Source organism: Bos javanicus, chromosome X (assembly GCF_032452875.1).
Source record: "Bos javanicus breed banteng chromosome X, ARS-OSU_banteng_1.0, whole genome shotgun sequence".
Taxonomy (NCBI): domain Eukaryota; kingdom Metazoa; phylum Chordata; class Mammalia; order Artiodactyla; family Bovidae; genus Bos; species Bos javanicus.
The window spans coordinates 78,405,001-78,421,596 of NC_083897.1; the positions used below are offsets into that span (position 1 = coordinate 78,405,001).

Below are 16,596 nucleotides of genomic sequence, written 5' to 3' on the forward strand. Positions count from 1 at the left end.
AGATCAAATTGCCAACATCCGCTGGATCATGGAAAAAGCAAGAGAGTTCCAGAAAAACATTTATTTCTGCTTTATTGACTATGCCAAAGCCTTTGACTGTGTGGATCACAAGAAACTGTGGAAAATTCTGAAAGAGATGGGAATACCAGACCACCTGATCTGCCTCTTGAGAAATTTGTATGCAGGTCAGGAAGCAACAGTTAGAACTGGACATGGAACAACAGACTGGTTCCAAATCGGGAAAGGAGTTTGTCAAGGCTGTATATTGTCACCCTGTTCATTTAACTTATATGCAGAGTACATCATGAGAAACGCTGGACTGGAAGAAACACAAGCTGGAATCAAGATTGCTGGGAGAAATATCAATAACCTCAGATATGCAGATGACACCACTCTTATGGCAGAAAGTGAAGAGGAACTAAAAAGCCTCTTGATGAAGGTGAAAGTGGAGAGTGAAAAAGTTGGCTTAAAGCTCAACATTCAAAAAATGAAGATCATGGCATCTGGTCCCATCACTTCATGGCAAATAGATGGGGAAACAGTGGAAACAGTGTCAGAGTTTATTTTTTGGGCTCCAAAATCACTGCAGATGGTGACTGCAACCATGAAATTAAAAGACGCTTACTCCTTGGAAGGAAAGTTATGACCGACCTAGATAGCATATTGAAAAGCAGAGACATTACTTTGCCAGCAAATGTTCGTCTAGTCAAGGCTATGGTTTTTCCTGTGGTCATGTATGGATGTGAGAGTTGGACTGTGAAGAAGGCTGAGTGCCGAAGAATTGATGCTTTTGAACTGTGGTGTTGGAGAAGACTCTTGCGAGTCCCTCGGACTGCAAGGAGATCCAACCAGTCCTTTCTGAAGGAGATCAGCCCTGGGATTTCTTTAGAAGGAATGATGCTAAAGCTGAAACTCCAGTACTTTGGCCACCTCATGTGAGGAGTTGACTCATTGGAAAAGACTCTGATGCTGGGAGGGATTGGGGGCAGGAGGAGAAGGGGACGACAGAGAATGAGATGGCTGGATGGCATCACTGACTCGATGGACATGAGTCTGAGTGAACTCCAGGAGTTGGTGATGGACAGGGAGGCCTGGCATGCTGCTATTCATGGGGTCGCAAAGAGTCCGACAAGACTGAGCGACTGATCTGATCTGATCTGATCTGATGTCCTTCCCTGGTTGCCCACCATGAAGAATCCTCTGCAGGATACTGTGACACAGTGGCCTCTGTCTCCACATGTCTCCTCCTTCTCTTGCTCACTACTGGATCTCTCTGTCTCAGGAGATCTCCCCACAAGTGATCAAGAGAACATACTCTCCCCCAAGTTCACCCCATAGCCAGGCGCTTGCTCGGACAATGGCTTACTAAGAAGGAAGGGGCAGGGATCTTGGGCCACTTCTGTCCCCCAACTTGGCCACCCACCCATCCTGGATGAGGCAGGAAAATGATACCAGACTCCATGCCCCTTAGTCTTTCACAGAGCTTGGAGGGGTAAAAAATGTAGCTGTGATTTGAGCTCCCAGAAATGGAGACCACATGAAATGTTTGTGGAGAACACAGCCAGAGGACCTACAACACCATCAACACAGACCAGAGCTCTGGATAGCTGACTCCCCAGAGAATGGATGACAGCAAACATAACTTAATCAGAGGCAGAAGACTCACTCAGGCCCCCAGTGACATGCCTGGGAGAGATATGCCCACCTTCTCCTGGCCACGAGTGCAGTCAGATGCACTCAGCACAGCAGACAGGGGAAGGGCCGCCAGATAAAAAAGGTAATTTAATAGCTAGATTACTGACTGAAGAAAAATAGCATAATTGTTAGCAAGAAAAGTTATCAGAGGAAATTTTATAAGCAAAAAACAATCAAGGGATGACTATATTTAAAAAAAGAACCAATAGTGATAATACAAATAATGATAATTATAACCGTGCTGATGATAAAAGAGTGCTATCAGTTATTCTTTATCTTTCTTGCACTTAGTTTCCTTTTTTGGAAAATACAAGACATGTAGAGGTTTTCTAGAATGCTTGACAGTCCTTGAATCAAAGCTAGAGAGTTTTTTTGTCCCACATATTACCCCTGGGCTTTCCTGGTGGCTCAGACAGGAAGAATCTGCCTGCAATGCAGGAGACTTGTGTTCAGTCCCTGAGTTGGGGAGATCCCCTGGAGAAAGGAATGGCAACCCACTCCAGTATTCTTGCCTGGAGAATTCCATGGACGGAGGAGCCTGGTGGGTTTACAGTCCATGTAGTCACAAAGAGTCGGACACAACTGAGCAACTCACACACACACATATTACCCTTGCTCTCATGAGGTAGACAAAGAAGTATTTTTGATGAAGTAGTTGAGATGTGGGAGAGTTCAAAGGGTGAAAAATAAATTTTAATGGGAGATATAGAGGGTCATTATAAAAAGGGTCTTTATATTTATAAAGGGTCATTTATAAAGAGGGTCTTTATAAAAAGACTTGGCAAAATCAGAGATAACACCCCACAGTGTTCTATTAGGCAGAAAGCATTTTTTTCCAATGAGCAACTGTCCTAAGTGCTAAGCAAGTGCCTAATTTCTGACTAATAAACTTTCTGTCCAACGTAGCCCAGGACTTTAAGGATTAAATATGTACAAACCTATCATTCACAATTTTCTGCCAATGAGTCCCAGAGTTCTCTTCAGCTTCAAGTACTACCCTTAAGTGAGTTAAGTACTCCCAAAAAGTTGGCCCCCAAAAGCTCTGTACCTGAAGTGAATACAATGTCTGTATTCATTAGGCACTCCCTCTTTTTTTCCTCTAAGCACCCATTGCCAGCTGGGTTTCTGTTGAGCCTGGGCAGTGCAAAAGCAGAACCCTGGCCTCTCCAGCTCCATTCTGGACCTATTGGCCCTCAAGTTTCCTTATATTCAAAGTCTTTTCACTCAAGTGCCCAATTAGTGCTCTGGCTCCTTACCCAGGCTCACAGGCTAAAGTCTTTGAAATACAGGGAGGCTGCTCAGAAAAGAACTCTAATGTGAGACCAGATTCCCCACTCCTTGGCTGCCAAAAGCCAAACTCTCTGAGCTCTCCCTCTGAGTTGGAAAGGGGGAGAGGGTATTCTAAGAGCCAAACTCTCCAAATAAATTACAGGCTTTCACAAATTCCTGTTACTGTGAGGGAACTAACAAAAGCTCAAATGAGGGAATGATGGAGCAAGGCCAAAGAAAAGGCAAAGCTGGGTAAGGGTGGATGAGAGAGAAAGGTGAAGGGGGGTGACATGAGGGCAAAGCTGTCCCCATTTAAGAGCCCCTGCTTCAGGACAAGGTGAACAGTATGATGAAAGACTAGCAAACAGTATTAGGAGGTCACACTCTGAGGCTTGCTTAGTACCCAATTTCTTAGTACTCAGTTACTGTAGTACCCAATGCTAAGCGGAGAAAATGTCACTATGAATTGGAGTCTCTGTTGCCAGAAATATTCCTGCTTCTGCCCCATCTCCACTGTTATTTAGAGTCCCAAGAACATAGTAAAGAGACTAAACCTAGTTGTGATAAGTGAGCCTAGTAGGAATGGCATAGATAGGGCATGGGGACCATGTGGGGTTGGTGGCAGGTAGCTCAGGACTGTGCTGATGGTATGCTGGCACATCTAGCCAGGTGATCAGCACACCTTAGTAAGATGACTGAAAGCACTGGTGGAATACATTTAAAAGGATGCAAATAAAAGCACTTTAGGGATCAGCTAGGGTGCTGTAAAGAAAAAAATGCAACACTTTGGTCTTCCTTAGGGAATGAGATGGCAGGAGCCCTGCCCATCATTCTCTCTGTGGCTGACTAGAGAGTGACCTTCAACTGAGCTTCATTTTCTGTTTCTTTAGCCTTGTACAGAGCTTAGAGTTAAGTGCTAGGTAGCTATTTTTCCAGGGAATAAATGTAATGCTCTTGTTCAGGAAAGCTGATTCCAAACCTTTTTCCATATTCTGATAAACATTATATTGAGAAGCTTTTACTTCCAGCTTTCAGCCTATCTAAGTCCATTTACTTTGGTAGCTACTCACCATCCACTGTGTCTAGAACTCTTCTCCAGATCTGTAACAAGCCTTTATTTAAAAATCCCATAAGTGTTTTCATATTTGTCCTGGCATTTTTTATTTTTTCTCTTCGTTAGAATGTGATAATGTTTTTCTTGGTTGGCACAGCAGTACTGGAAAACATTCTTTTCCAAGCATTCATCATCTAAACAAACCCCATTTTTAACCTTCCACACTTTGTCTTAAAACATGCCAACTTTGATGGGCTACCTACTTTTGAATGTCAAAACTTGTAAAGTCAAATAATCACTGAAAACATAAGTTGTCTTACTACCCTCTTATTACTGTATTTAACCTCCTTCTCTGTGCTGCTGCTGTTTATTTACTTCCATTTTCGGAATCAGAAGATCTAGAAATCAAGTTTCTAATTTTACAAATAGACTGAAGCCCGGAGAGACTCACTTGGAAGTACCCACATAAGGTCTGAAAAGGCAGTCTTTCTAACTTCTGTCTCAGTCCTTAAGGGATGACAGGTTTTACTTAATGTCTTATGGCTACTGATTTGGCAACCACTGGTGTAGGACAGTGGTCAGTTATCTACTCTAATGGCTAATGTATATGAGTGGTGGTTCTTAAACCCAAATCATCAGTGCTTTAGAGGAACTACAGACTGAAACAGTTTCATCAGTTTTATCTGAGGGGGCTGGTTAGCACCTAGAAACTCTGATTATCAGACATGAATTCACCTGATAGAGTATGGAAAGGAGGCAGGAGTCAGTAACAGAAAATAAGGAGACAGAGAGATGCACATATCTAAAATGTGAAGATTGACGGTAAGCATCTTACTAGAACTGCAAAGTGTTAAAAATGAAAGGGCCCTCAAGAATCATAGAGGGCATGTATGGCAAAACCAATACAATATTGTAAAGTAACTAGCCTCCAATTAAAATAAATAAATTTATATTTAAAAAAAAAAGAATCATAGACGGTTAACCAAGATGGCTTCACTGGTGAATTACAAACATTTAAGGAAGAAATAATAATAAGCCAACACAAACTCTTACAAAAAATAAAACAGGAGGCAATACTTTACAACTCATTCTATGAGCCCAGTGTTAACCTAATACCATAACCAGATAAAGACATCACAAGAAAGAAAACTTCAAATGAATTATCCCTCATAAACACAGTTGTAAAATTCTTAACAACATTTTAGTAAATTGAATCCAACAATATATAAAAAGGATAAAAATAATGACCAAGTGATATTTATTCCAGAAATAAGACAAGAAGAAATAGAAGACATACAGATTATAAATAAGAGCAACATAGTTTTACAACTATCTCTATCTACAGACAATATGATTGTCTATCTAGAAAACTTTAGAGACTAATAAAAAGCTACTATTAGTAGAAGTAATAAATGAGTTAAACAAGTTCACAAGGTATAATACAAAAAACAATTGTATTTCTATATATTAGCAATGAATAATTAAAAATTGAAGTAAAAATGCCATTTACAATACCATCAGAAACTTGAAATACTTATGGATAAATTTGATGAAAATAATGGACACACTTGCGGAAAATTTGACCTCTACAGTGAAAATTATAGAATTTTGATGAGCTAAATTGAATAAGACCTAAATAAATGAAGGGATATATTTTTTTCATACATCAGAAGACTTAATATTGTTCATATATTAATTCTCCCCCAATTTGTCTTATAGACACAATACAATCCCAATCAAAATCCCAGCAAAGTTTTTTTTTTCATAGAATCTGGCACTGATTCTCATATTAATTTGTAAATGTAAAGGATATATAATTGCAAACATAATTTTTACATTGAAGAACAAATTTGGAAGATATATAATGAGTTGATTTTAAGACTTTTTTTTTTTTTTTTTTTTTTTAACCCGGTATTCCCAGGCGGTCTCCCATCCAAGCACTAACCAGGCCCAACCCTGCTTAGCTTCCGAGATCAGACGAGATCGGGCGCGTTCAGGGTGGTGTGGCCGTAGACCGATTTTAAGACTTACTATAAAATTACAGCAATTAAGACATTATGGTATGGGCATAAAGATAGACATATTGTTCAATGGAACATAACAGAGTCCAAAAATGAGCCCACACATATATGGCCAGTTGATTTTCAATTAAAAATGTCAAAATAACTCAATAGGGAAGGATAGTATTTTTCAACAAATGGTACTGAATCAACTGAATATTCACACAGAAAAGAACAAAGTTGAACTAATATCTCACACCATACTCAAAAATTAACTCAAATTGGATAATAGACCTAAATGTAACATTAAAACTATAAAACTTCTAGAAAACATAGGATAAAATCATAGTGAACTTTGGTTAGACAAAGATTTCTTAAATAGAGCATGAAGATCACAAAGTATAAAAATAAATAAAATTGACTTTATCAAAATTTTTAAATTTATTCTTCAAATATACTTAAAAAAATTTTATTGCAAGATATTTGCCTTACAATATTGTGCTGGTTCAAATATACTTTTGAGAGAATTAAAAAACAAGCTACAGACTGGGAGAAAATATTTGGCAAAAATATATCTGATAAAGGAGGATTTATTTCCAGAGTTCATGAGAATAATTTCTTATTTTCAAAAACAAGAAAATAAAGAATCTGACTGAAAATAAGCAAAAAGATTTGAACTGACAGTTTTCCAAAGAGTGGTAAACAAACACATGAAAAAAATGCTCAACATCATTAGTCATTAGGGAAATACAAGTTAAAACCTAATGAGATGCCAATACACACCCATTAAAACATGTAACATTTTTTAAATTGACCATACCAAGTGTTAGTGAGGATTTGGAACAACTGGAACTCTTGAGTTCCAGTTGAATAGTTGCTAGGACTGTAAAGTGGTGCAATAACTTTGGAAAACAGTTTAGAAATTCCTCAACTGGTTAAATATAGAGTTACAATGACTCAGCAACCCTCCAAAATGAAAGCATATGTGCACATCAAGACTTGTACATAAATATTTGTAGCAACTATATTTGTAATAGTAAAAAAACCTAGAAGCAATCATGTCCGTCAATATGTAAATAGATAAACACATTGTGGTATATCCACATCGAGAAATGGCACTCAGCAAGAAAAAGGGATGAACTACAGATATATGCAACAGGTTGGGTGAAACTCAAAACAACTGTAGTGAGCACAAGAAGGCGAATTTTAAAATGTCTACTTTTTATTCCATTTATATAAAAATATCTAGAAAATACATATTAATCCATAGTGATAGAAAGAAGAGCAATAGTTGCCTGTAGTTAGGAACAGGATTTTGGAGGATGATAGATATGCTCATTATCCTGAATATGGTAATGGATTAATGATGTATACATATATCAAAACTTCTCATTTTACACATTTTAAATGTGAGTTGTTTATTGTATGTCAATTATACCTGAAGAAAGCTATTCAAAATAAAGTAACATTTCCTTACTTTTAAAAACAGCTGCATATTTTCACAATTGAAAAATTGGAAAAACAAAGAAGGAAGGCAAAAAGAACTCCATAATCCCAATCACTTGAAGACAAGTATTTTTACCTTGATATGTATTCCTCCAGATTTTTCTATGTATATATATCTATATAATTGTTTCAAAGACAATATATATAGTACATGTGACTTATAAGCTGCTTTTAAATTTTTAAATATGTTTTGGAAACCTTTCCATGTTAATAAAATTTAACACCATCTCAAAATAAATAATGGAAGGAAAGAAGGAAGGTAAGAAGGTTGGAAAGAACAAACCAATGATACATGCAACAACATGGATGAATCTCAAAATAATTTTGTTGAGTTTTGTTGGCTTGAAACAATTTTGTTGGCTTGAAAGAAGCCAGAGCTTACCAAAAAATACATATCATATGACTCTAGCTATGCAAAACTGTAAAAACTACAGACTAATTTATAGTGAGAGAAAGCATATTAGTGGTTGCCTAGGGAAGGACAAAAAGTAGAGTGGGAGAGAGATAAAGAGACACAAGACAACTTTTGGGGGTGATGGGTATGTCCATTACTTTGATCATAGTGATAGTTTCATGAGTGTGTACACAGGTCAAAACTTGTCAAACTGTATCTTTGAAATATATGCACTTTACTGTATATTAATTCTTTCTTAATAAAGCTTTAAAAAACCATTAATGGGGAAATCAAGGCTCAGAGAGGACATAAACTATTCAAGAAGACATAGTAGGTCCGTTGCTGCTGCTGCTAAGTCGCTTCAGTCGTGTCCGACTCTGTGCGACCCCATAGACGGCAGCCCACCAGGCTCCTCTGTCCCTGGGATTCTCCAGACAAGAATATTGGAGTGGGTTGCCATTTCCTTCTCCAATGCATGAAAGTGAAAGTGAAGTCGCTCAGTCGTGGCTGACTCTTAGCGACCCCATGGACTGTAGCCTACCAGCTGAGCCAGAACTAAAACCCCTATCTTTGGACTCCTAACCTAGTGCTCCTTCCACTGTACCACAATGCCCAACAGGCCTCCAATGATCTGTCCAACCACCAGGCAAAAGCAGCAGGGATCAGATGGCTGACTTTCTAATCTTTGCTTTCAAGAATCATCAGCGCCTCTATCCTGCATCGAACCTGAACTGGCGATTCGTTTCTTATATGATATTATACATGTTTCAGTGCCATTCTCCCAAATCATCCCCCCCACCCCCACAGAGTCCAAAAGACTGTTCTATACATCAGTGTCTCTTTTGCTGTCTCACATACAGGGTTATCATTACCATCTTTCTAAATTCCATATATAGGGATGGTATGGGGAGGGAGGTGGGAGGGGGTTCAGGATTGGGAACACGTGTACACCCGTGGTGGATTCATGTTGATGTATGGCAAAACCAATACAATATTGTAAAGTAATTAGCCTCTAATTAAAATAAATAAAAAAAAAAAAAAAAAAAAAGAATCATCAGTGCCTTTGCAGAGCCAGAACAAGAAACAAATGCTGAAATGATGAGCTACTTCCAGCCCTGAGACTGAAACTAGATTGGGCTCTGCCCTCAGCTTTGAGAACACTCTTGAGCTAAGGAGGTAGCCAGTTTAGGTAGTTCCTTTGAGTAGGCAGGTGATAGCTCTGTGTCCAGAAGCAGCTCTCCCCATACTTGCAGTCCAGTAATTAGTAAGGAAACCTTGGATGGTAAGCCTGAGACATATGACAGGGTAATCAATCAACAGAAGTCTGGCTGATAGGATCAATAATTTTTTGATCCTCAAATCTGAGATAAACACTAATGTTAGTGACACAGTTAGGGACCTCCTGCTATGGCTTCAAGGATGTATGAAGGCCACAGTAAATCTCACTCCTGAGATTAGTCCATGTTCCTGCCTCTGAACAGGAATCTGCTGACAATCCCTAGCACTGCTGGATTCCTTATTAGAGCAGAGAGATGGGAGGTAGAGAAGATGGCAGAGGGAGGCACTGGGAAAACATGGTAGAACCCATTTTTCAATGTAAAGTACCTTTTCCAAGAATACTGACCCTTTCTATTGAGTATTTTATAAAAGAGATGGAGAAAATAAGGAAAAGAACAGAGGAAGAAAAATTAAGTTCCTGCATGCCACAAGTGGTTGGTAACCTTCTTCCCAACTGAGAAATTTCCTATAGCTTCAACCTGGCCATCCTGGAACCAGGCTGGGACCTGTACCACTACAAGGAAGATTCTGGAATGGATTACTCTTTCTATAATGTATAGGTTAAGAGTACAGTCTCTGAAGTCAAATAGACATGGGTTTAAGAACAAGATCTACTTACTTGCTGGTTGATGTTGAGCAACTTTCTTCATATCTCTAAGCCTCAATTTCCTCATCTGGAAAATAGATATTATAAAAGTGCCAACTACTGCCTGGATGGGAAGGCAGTTTGGGGGAGAATGGATACATGTATATGTATGGCTGAGTCCCTTTGCTGTTTACCTAGAACTATCAAAACATTGTTAATTGGCTATACTCCAACACAAAATAAAAAGTTTTTTTTAAAGTGCCAACTAAATGTTTGTTTTGTGAAGATTAAGTGAGGTACTATAAAATACCTGACATGAATAAACACATGAAAAGATGCTCAATATTGCTCATTATTAGAGAAATGCAAATAAAAACTATAATGAGATATCACCTCACATTGGTCAGAATATCCATCATCAAAAATTCTACAAACAATAAATGCTGGAGAGGGTGTGGAGAAAAGGGAACCCTCTTGCACTATTGGTGGGAATGTAAATTGTTACAGCCACTATGGAAAACAGTATGAAGATTCTTTAAAAACTAGGAATAAAACCACCAAATTACCCAGCAATCCCACTACTAGGCATATACCCCGAGGAAACCAAAATTGAAAAAGACACATATACACCAATGTTTATTGCAGTTCTATTTACAATAGCTAGGACATAGAAGCAACCTAGATGTCATCAATAGATGAATGCATAAAGAAGCTGTGGTACATATATGCAATGGAATATTACTTAGCCATAAAAAGGCACACATTTGAGTCAGTCCTAATCAGGTGAATGAACCTAGAGCCTATTATACAGAGTGAAGTAAGAAAGAGAAAAGCAATTATCATATATTAATGCATATATATGGAATCTAGAAAGATGGTACTGATGAACCTGTTTGCAGAGCAACAGTGGAGACACAGACATTGAGAACAGATTTATGCACATGGCTGGTCGGGGGGAGGAAGGAGAATGTGGGATGCATGGAGAGAGTAACATGGAAACATATGTTACCATATATAAAATAGATTGCCAATGGGAATTTTCTGTATGACTCAAGGAACTCAAATTGGGGGTAACAACCTAGAAAGGTAGGATGGGGAGGGAGGTGGGAGGGATATTCAAGTGGGAGGGGACATGTGTAAATCTACGGCTGATTCGTGTTGATGTTTGGTAGAAACCAACACAATACTGTAAAGCAATTATCCTTCAATTAACAATAAATTAATTAAAAAAGAGAGACCTGTCATGTACTAATAGAAATTAAATAGTGTCCTAGAGACAGCAGATGAAGACAGTCACTTCTCTCAGGCTGCTACTGAAGGGAATCCCACACCCAGACACATATATCTCTTCTTTAACCAGCCCAGATTTATTGAATGGTCATTATGCAACTGATCCTTGTGTGTGGAAGTTAATGACTGCTCAGAGCAGTGAGTCTTCATGGCATCCCATGGGTTCCAGCACACTCCAAAATTTGAAATGCAGCAGCAGCAACTAAAAGCCAGACCCTCAGCAGAGTTTCAAATCTCCTCTTCTAATTCAGTCTGCCAGGAGGAATAAATCATCATAATGGCAAGGATAGGTATGTAGGAGGGAAAGGAAATAGCCCTTCATGCCACCACTGAGCAAGCCAGATCTCACATACTCAGGATAAACCTCTTGGCAGCAAGAGGACCTAACACCTTTGTGTTTTAATTGCAATATCACCTCACTTTTGAAAAGTCCTTTTATGTTCCAAACCCTTTTCCAGCACTTATATCATTACATCCTCACAGCAAGTATATAATAACCTGATATAGATAAGCCAGCAAATGTCCTCCCCCAAGTCTTCCTTTTCTTCATAGTAGTAGTAGTAATAGCTGACACTTGTATGGTACTTACTATGTGGCAGGCACTAGGTTAAATTCCTTATGTATATTAGCTATGTCATCTCATTTAATCTTCATAACAACCTCATCAAGTGAATACTGTTAGTGCGCCCATTTACTTTCCCTGGTGGCTCAGACAGTAAAGAATCCATCTGTAATGCAGGAGACCTGGGTTTGATCCCTAGGTTGGGAAGATCCCCTGGAGGAGGGCATGGCAACCCACTCCAGTATTCTTGCCTGGAGAATCCTCATGGACAGAGGAGCTTTGTGGTCTATGGTCCATGGGGTCACAGAGTCGGACAAGACTGATCTACTAAGCACAAATAAGTAAACAGACCAAAAGGGATTTGGTGACTAGACTAGCACATTGTTAGTAAGTGGTAGAGCTGGGACACCAACCCAGGTCTATCTGACTTTAAAGCCCTTGCTCTTAGCTACTATGCTAAGGTACATAACCCTATTTTACAAAAGGAAGAAAATGAAGCCAGAGAGCTTGAGTGGCTTGCCCAAGGACACAAAACAAGCTAGTAATAGAAGGGGCCTAATTTGGGCCTTCTGACCCTCAGCCTAGTGTTCACTCCCTTATTCACTTCCCAGCCATTGGCACTACATTGCAGGCACCCTGTGGTCACCATATACTTGGAATGCCACAGATCAGGTGAACATGCCATCTATCAGCAAGGTCAGAGTTTAATCTTTCATTGTTTCATGGTACCTGATCTATAGATGAGGTAACCAAGGTGCAAAGAAAGCAAATAACTTGCCCCAGATTTCCTGCTGTACCAGGAGCAGAGAAATTCCTTGAAGTTCTTAACTCTCAAGTCTGGGCTTGTTTCACTTGAATACCTATGTGTGTGCCCACAAGGCAGCAAGGAAAGCACTGTGGGTCAAAAGAGAATCAGATAAAAGAAAGCCAATATACTCCCTGTTTCCTTTTAACTGGATATGTGGAGCTCTCAGGGTTTGGACAAAGATCGCTGACACATAAATGAGGTTACTGAAGAGAATGGCAGGGGTTTGAAGGGATAGAACAAGAGAAGTTAAAAAAAAATCATATAATTTGGGTAGAGGTAGAGGGTAATGTTAGGGTCTTGAAGGCTTGGAGTTTCTTTTTGTAGAGGCTCTGAGTTGGTGGTGCTAATGGTAAAGAACCTGCCTGCCAGTGCAGGAGACATAAGAGATGCAGGTTCAGTCTCTGGGTCTGGAAGATCCCCTGGAGGAGGGCACGGCAACCCACTCTAGTATTCTTGCCTGGAGAATCCCACGGACAGAGAAGCCTGGTGGGCTGCAGGCCATAGGGTTGCAAAGAATTGGCCATGAAAAGCAACTTAGCACGCACGCATGTGTTATCTCTAAAGAGGGTATGGAGCGGACAGGAATACAGGCAGAGTTACAAGCACATTTCTATCCTGGTCTTCAGTCATGAAATGAACACTGTCAAAGAACCTGCCAGGGTTTTGGCTTCATACCAGAGCCTGAAGTGGCTATGAAGCAATTCAAGCCAAAGGTCTAGCCAATCCAAGTAGGAAGCTAATACACATATAAAGGGAGCTTGTCCAGTGATCCCAAATACCAGCCTGAGGACCATACTTGTCTGGCTGCATATAGCACCACCTAGGTAATTCAAGGGCACTGTCGAGTTTGGGAAGCTCTGGATTGGCTCAACTAGTAGTGTTCAGTGTCAGGGACCACACTGTGGGAAATGGTCAGAAGGACAACTTGGCAGGAGCTGTCATTCAGAAAACATCTCCAATGTAGACCCTATTAATCTTGTAATTGTCTTGTGAATGACATACATTGATTGCCTTGTATTTATGTGATGCATGTTGAAATGTTAGTTGTTAAAGGTAAATATTTCAAAACTTAGACAATTTCTGATAGCATATTTTGACAATTCCTTGTTTAAGAGTACCCAGAGACCCTCACAGGATGGATGTCTTGAACATTTCTCCAGCCCTGAGTGTGGAGAGCTTTGAATGGCAGGGTCGGGAAAAGGACCTGAATCTTTAGGTAAAGGAGACCCCTCACACAGTTGAAGTGAAATGTTCAAAAGATAACTGTGGTAAAGTGATTAGCTTCCAATTAAAACAAATAAATTAATTTAAAAAAGATAACTGTGGTCATTGTGGCCATAAGAGTATGGAGGAAGGATTGGAAACCACCACTGATGAGGCCAATGTCAGAATTTTTTAGGGATGGTAGGAAGGAGCTTAAACTGGAGACCTGCCAATAAGAACAGACTTAAGACTGAATCACATACACAAGAGTTCAAAACAGCAACACTTAGTATTCATCAAAACCAACCTTCTCACTTTTATTGTTATGTTATGCTGTGCTCAGTCATGTTCGACTCTTTGTGACCATATGGACTGTAGCTGCCAGGCTCTTCTGTCCATGGGAGTTTCCAGGTAAAAACCAACATTCTTATTTTACACATGGAGAAACTGAGGCCCAGAGAAATTAAATGTATCACCCAAAGTCACTAATTTGTTAGAGCTTCAGGTAACATGTTATATATTTCTAGTACACAAGTGAAGTGAAGTGAAAGTCGCTCAGACATGTCCGACTCTTTGTGACCCCATGGACTATACAGTCCATGGAATTCTCCAGGCCAGAATACTGGAGTGGGTAGCCTTTCCCTTCTCCAGGGCATCTTTCCAACCCAGGGATCAAACCCAGGGATCAAACCCAGGTCTCCCGCATTGCAGGCAAATTCTTTACCAGCTGAGCCACAGGGGAAGCCCAAGAATACTGGAGTGGGTAGTCTATTCCTTCTCTAGCAGATCTTCCCAACCCAGGAATTGAACTGGAGTCTCCTGCATTGCAGGCAGATTCTTTACTGACTGAGCTATCAGGGAAGCCCTTCTAGTACACAAAGACTTAAGATATTAAAGAGACAGGATAGAGGAGAGAGCTGAGGAGGACTCCAAGGTTTCAAGTACGTACCTCTATCCCAGACAGTGCTTGGACCCAGGACCCTCCCACCCTATGGAAGATGAATAAGATTTCAGGGAACACTTCAAAGGAAATGGCTGAGGGCCTATCCCCAAGGGGATTTTCCATGAAGTGGGCTAAGGGTTGGTCTGGGCTCTGGGTTAGGATCCACACCTGATGGGTTATGGTGGAGCAGCAGGTATCTGTAAAACCCAGGCTACCCAGCTTCCACTGCAACCTGTTCCACTCTTCTATGTAGGTGGTATTCCCCAAAGGCCATGTAGGGGTAGGATGAACAAACTAGGAAACACCAAAGTGAAGAGGAGCAGGAGCTATTTGTTGAGACATGTACTCCTTGGAGAGAGTAGCCTGATGCCAAGACAAACTCCTCCAAAAATAAATATGGTACATAAAAGACTAATTATGAGTTTGGACTTTGGGATTTAGTAGGAGAGAAATGACTCTGTTCAGCATGAACAGAGCAGTGCCAGTTGGCAGCAGGTGAACATGAAAGGTCAGGGTGGGAAGTGGTGTCTCCAGTACCCTTCAGCAGCTTCCTCTGTATGGAAAGTGATGCTTATCTAGGGGGAGACAGTTTTACAAAGTTGCTTTCACTAGAAACTGAAACAAAACAGAGCCAGAGCAGAGATGGAGCCCACCAGAGATGGCAGCAACTGCACTGGGTTCTTCCCTCCTGCCCTACTTGCCCAAAGGGCTTCAAACATATCCTCTCCAACCTTCTTCCTCAACTGGCTTGTGTTGTTGTCATCAGTGGCCATGAAAAATTTCTTCACCATCAGCCCTGGGAATAGTAGCCCTCTTACTCCTCCCACTCTGAGTTGGATATTCTCTGAGTTATCTGCCCAGCCCAGGCAAATACTATCTCCAACATGGCACAGGTGGAAGCCAGGTAGCTATTCTATACACAGCCTAGGCCTTTCTGGTGAGACACATTGAAGAATACTCTGACAATTAATGCCCAGCTATAGCTTCATCATTACCTTCTGTATAACTTCATACAATTAACCCCTTAAAATTAATTTTCCTACTCTGTAAAGTGGGGGTAATGGTAGTCATATTATAAGGTTATTAAAAGGACTATATAAAATAATACATATGACTGTCACTCTGTCTCCCCTAAAGAAAATAGAAGAAAATGTATATAAAGGAGAGCAGAATTGCCTCTTTCTCATTGGATATAAAGCATCTTGAAAAGCTGTTGCCAGGCCTCTGGACCTGACAGGACCCTATAACTCTTTACCTGAACTGTATTGGGCTGAAATAAGAGATAAAGATCCTAAAATCATCCATTGAATCTTCTTAAAACTGTTCCTAGAGACAAGATAGCAGAGTAAAAGGACATGAGCTTACTTTTCTCATAGAAATACCAAAATCAAAATTAACTGAACAACAATCAACAAAAAATGCTGAAAGCTACCAAAAAAGATACTCTATATCCAAAGAAGAAGCCACAATAAGATGGTAAGAGGGGTTCCAGTGCAATTAAATCAAATCCAATACACACCAGGTGGGTGAGTCACAAACTGGAAAATAATTATTTCACAGAAGTTCTCTCACAGGAGTGAAAGTTCTGAGCCCCACATCAGGCTTCCCAGCAATGAGAGGAAGAACCCCCAGAGAATCTAGCTTTGAAGTTCAGTGGGGTTTGATGGCAGGAATTCCAAAGGACTAGGGGAAACAGAAACTCCACTCTTGAAGGGAACACACAGGGTCTCATGTATACCAGGACCCAGGGGAAAAAGCGGTGACTTCATAAGAGACTGGGCCAGGCTTACCTGCTAGTATTGGAGGGTCTTCTGTGTAGGTAAGGGGTGGCTGTGGCTCACTGTGGGAACAAGGACACTAGTGGTGACAATTCTAGGCAGTACTCATTAGCATAAGCCCTCTTGGAAGCTGCCATTTATTCACCAAGATGTGACCCCACACAACAGCTTGTAGGCACCAGTGCTGGGATGTCTCAGGCCAAAAAACAAACAGGGCAGGAACACAGCCA

The 16,596-nt window shown here is 40.3% G+C and overlaps 1 protein-coding gene and 1 pseudogene across 1 annotated transcript in view; both read right to left on the bottom strand.

The window, feature by feature from the left end:
• The window catches only part of SLC16A2 (solute carrier family 16 member 2), a 132,222-nt gene that overhangs the window by 30,933 nt on the left and 84,693 nt on the right, over positions 1–16,596 (bottom strand). The window lies entirely within an intron of this gene.
• On the bottom strand, positions 5,919–6,033 carry LOC133243550 (5S ribosomal RNA; annotated as a pseudogene).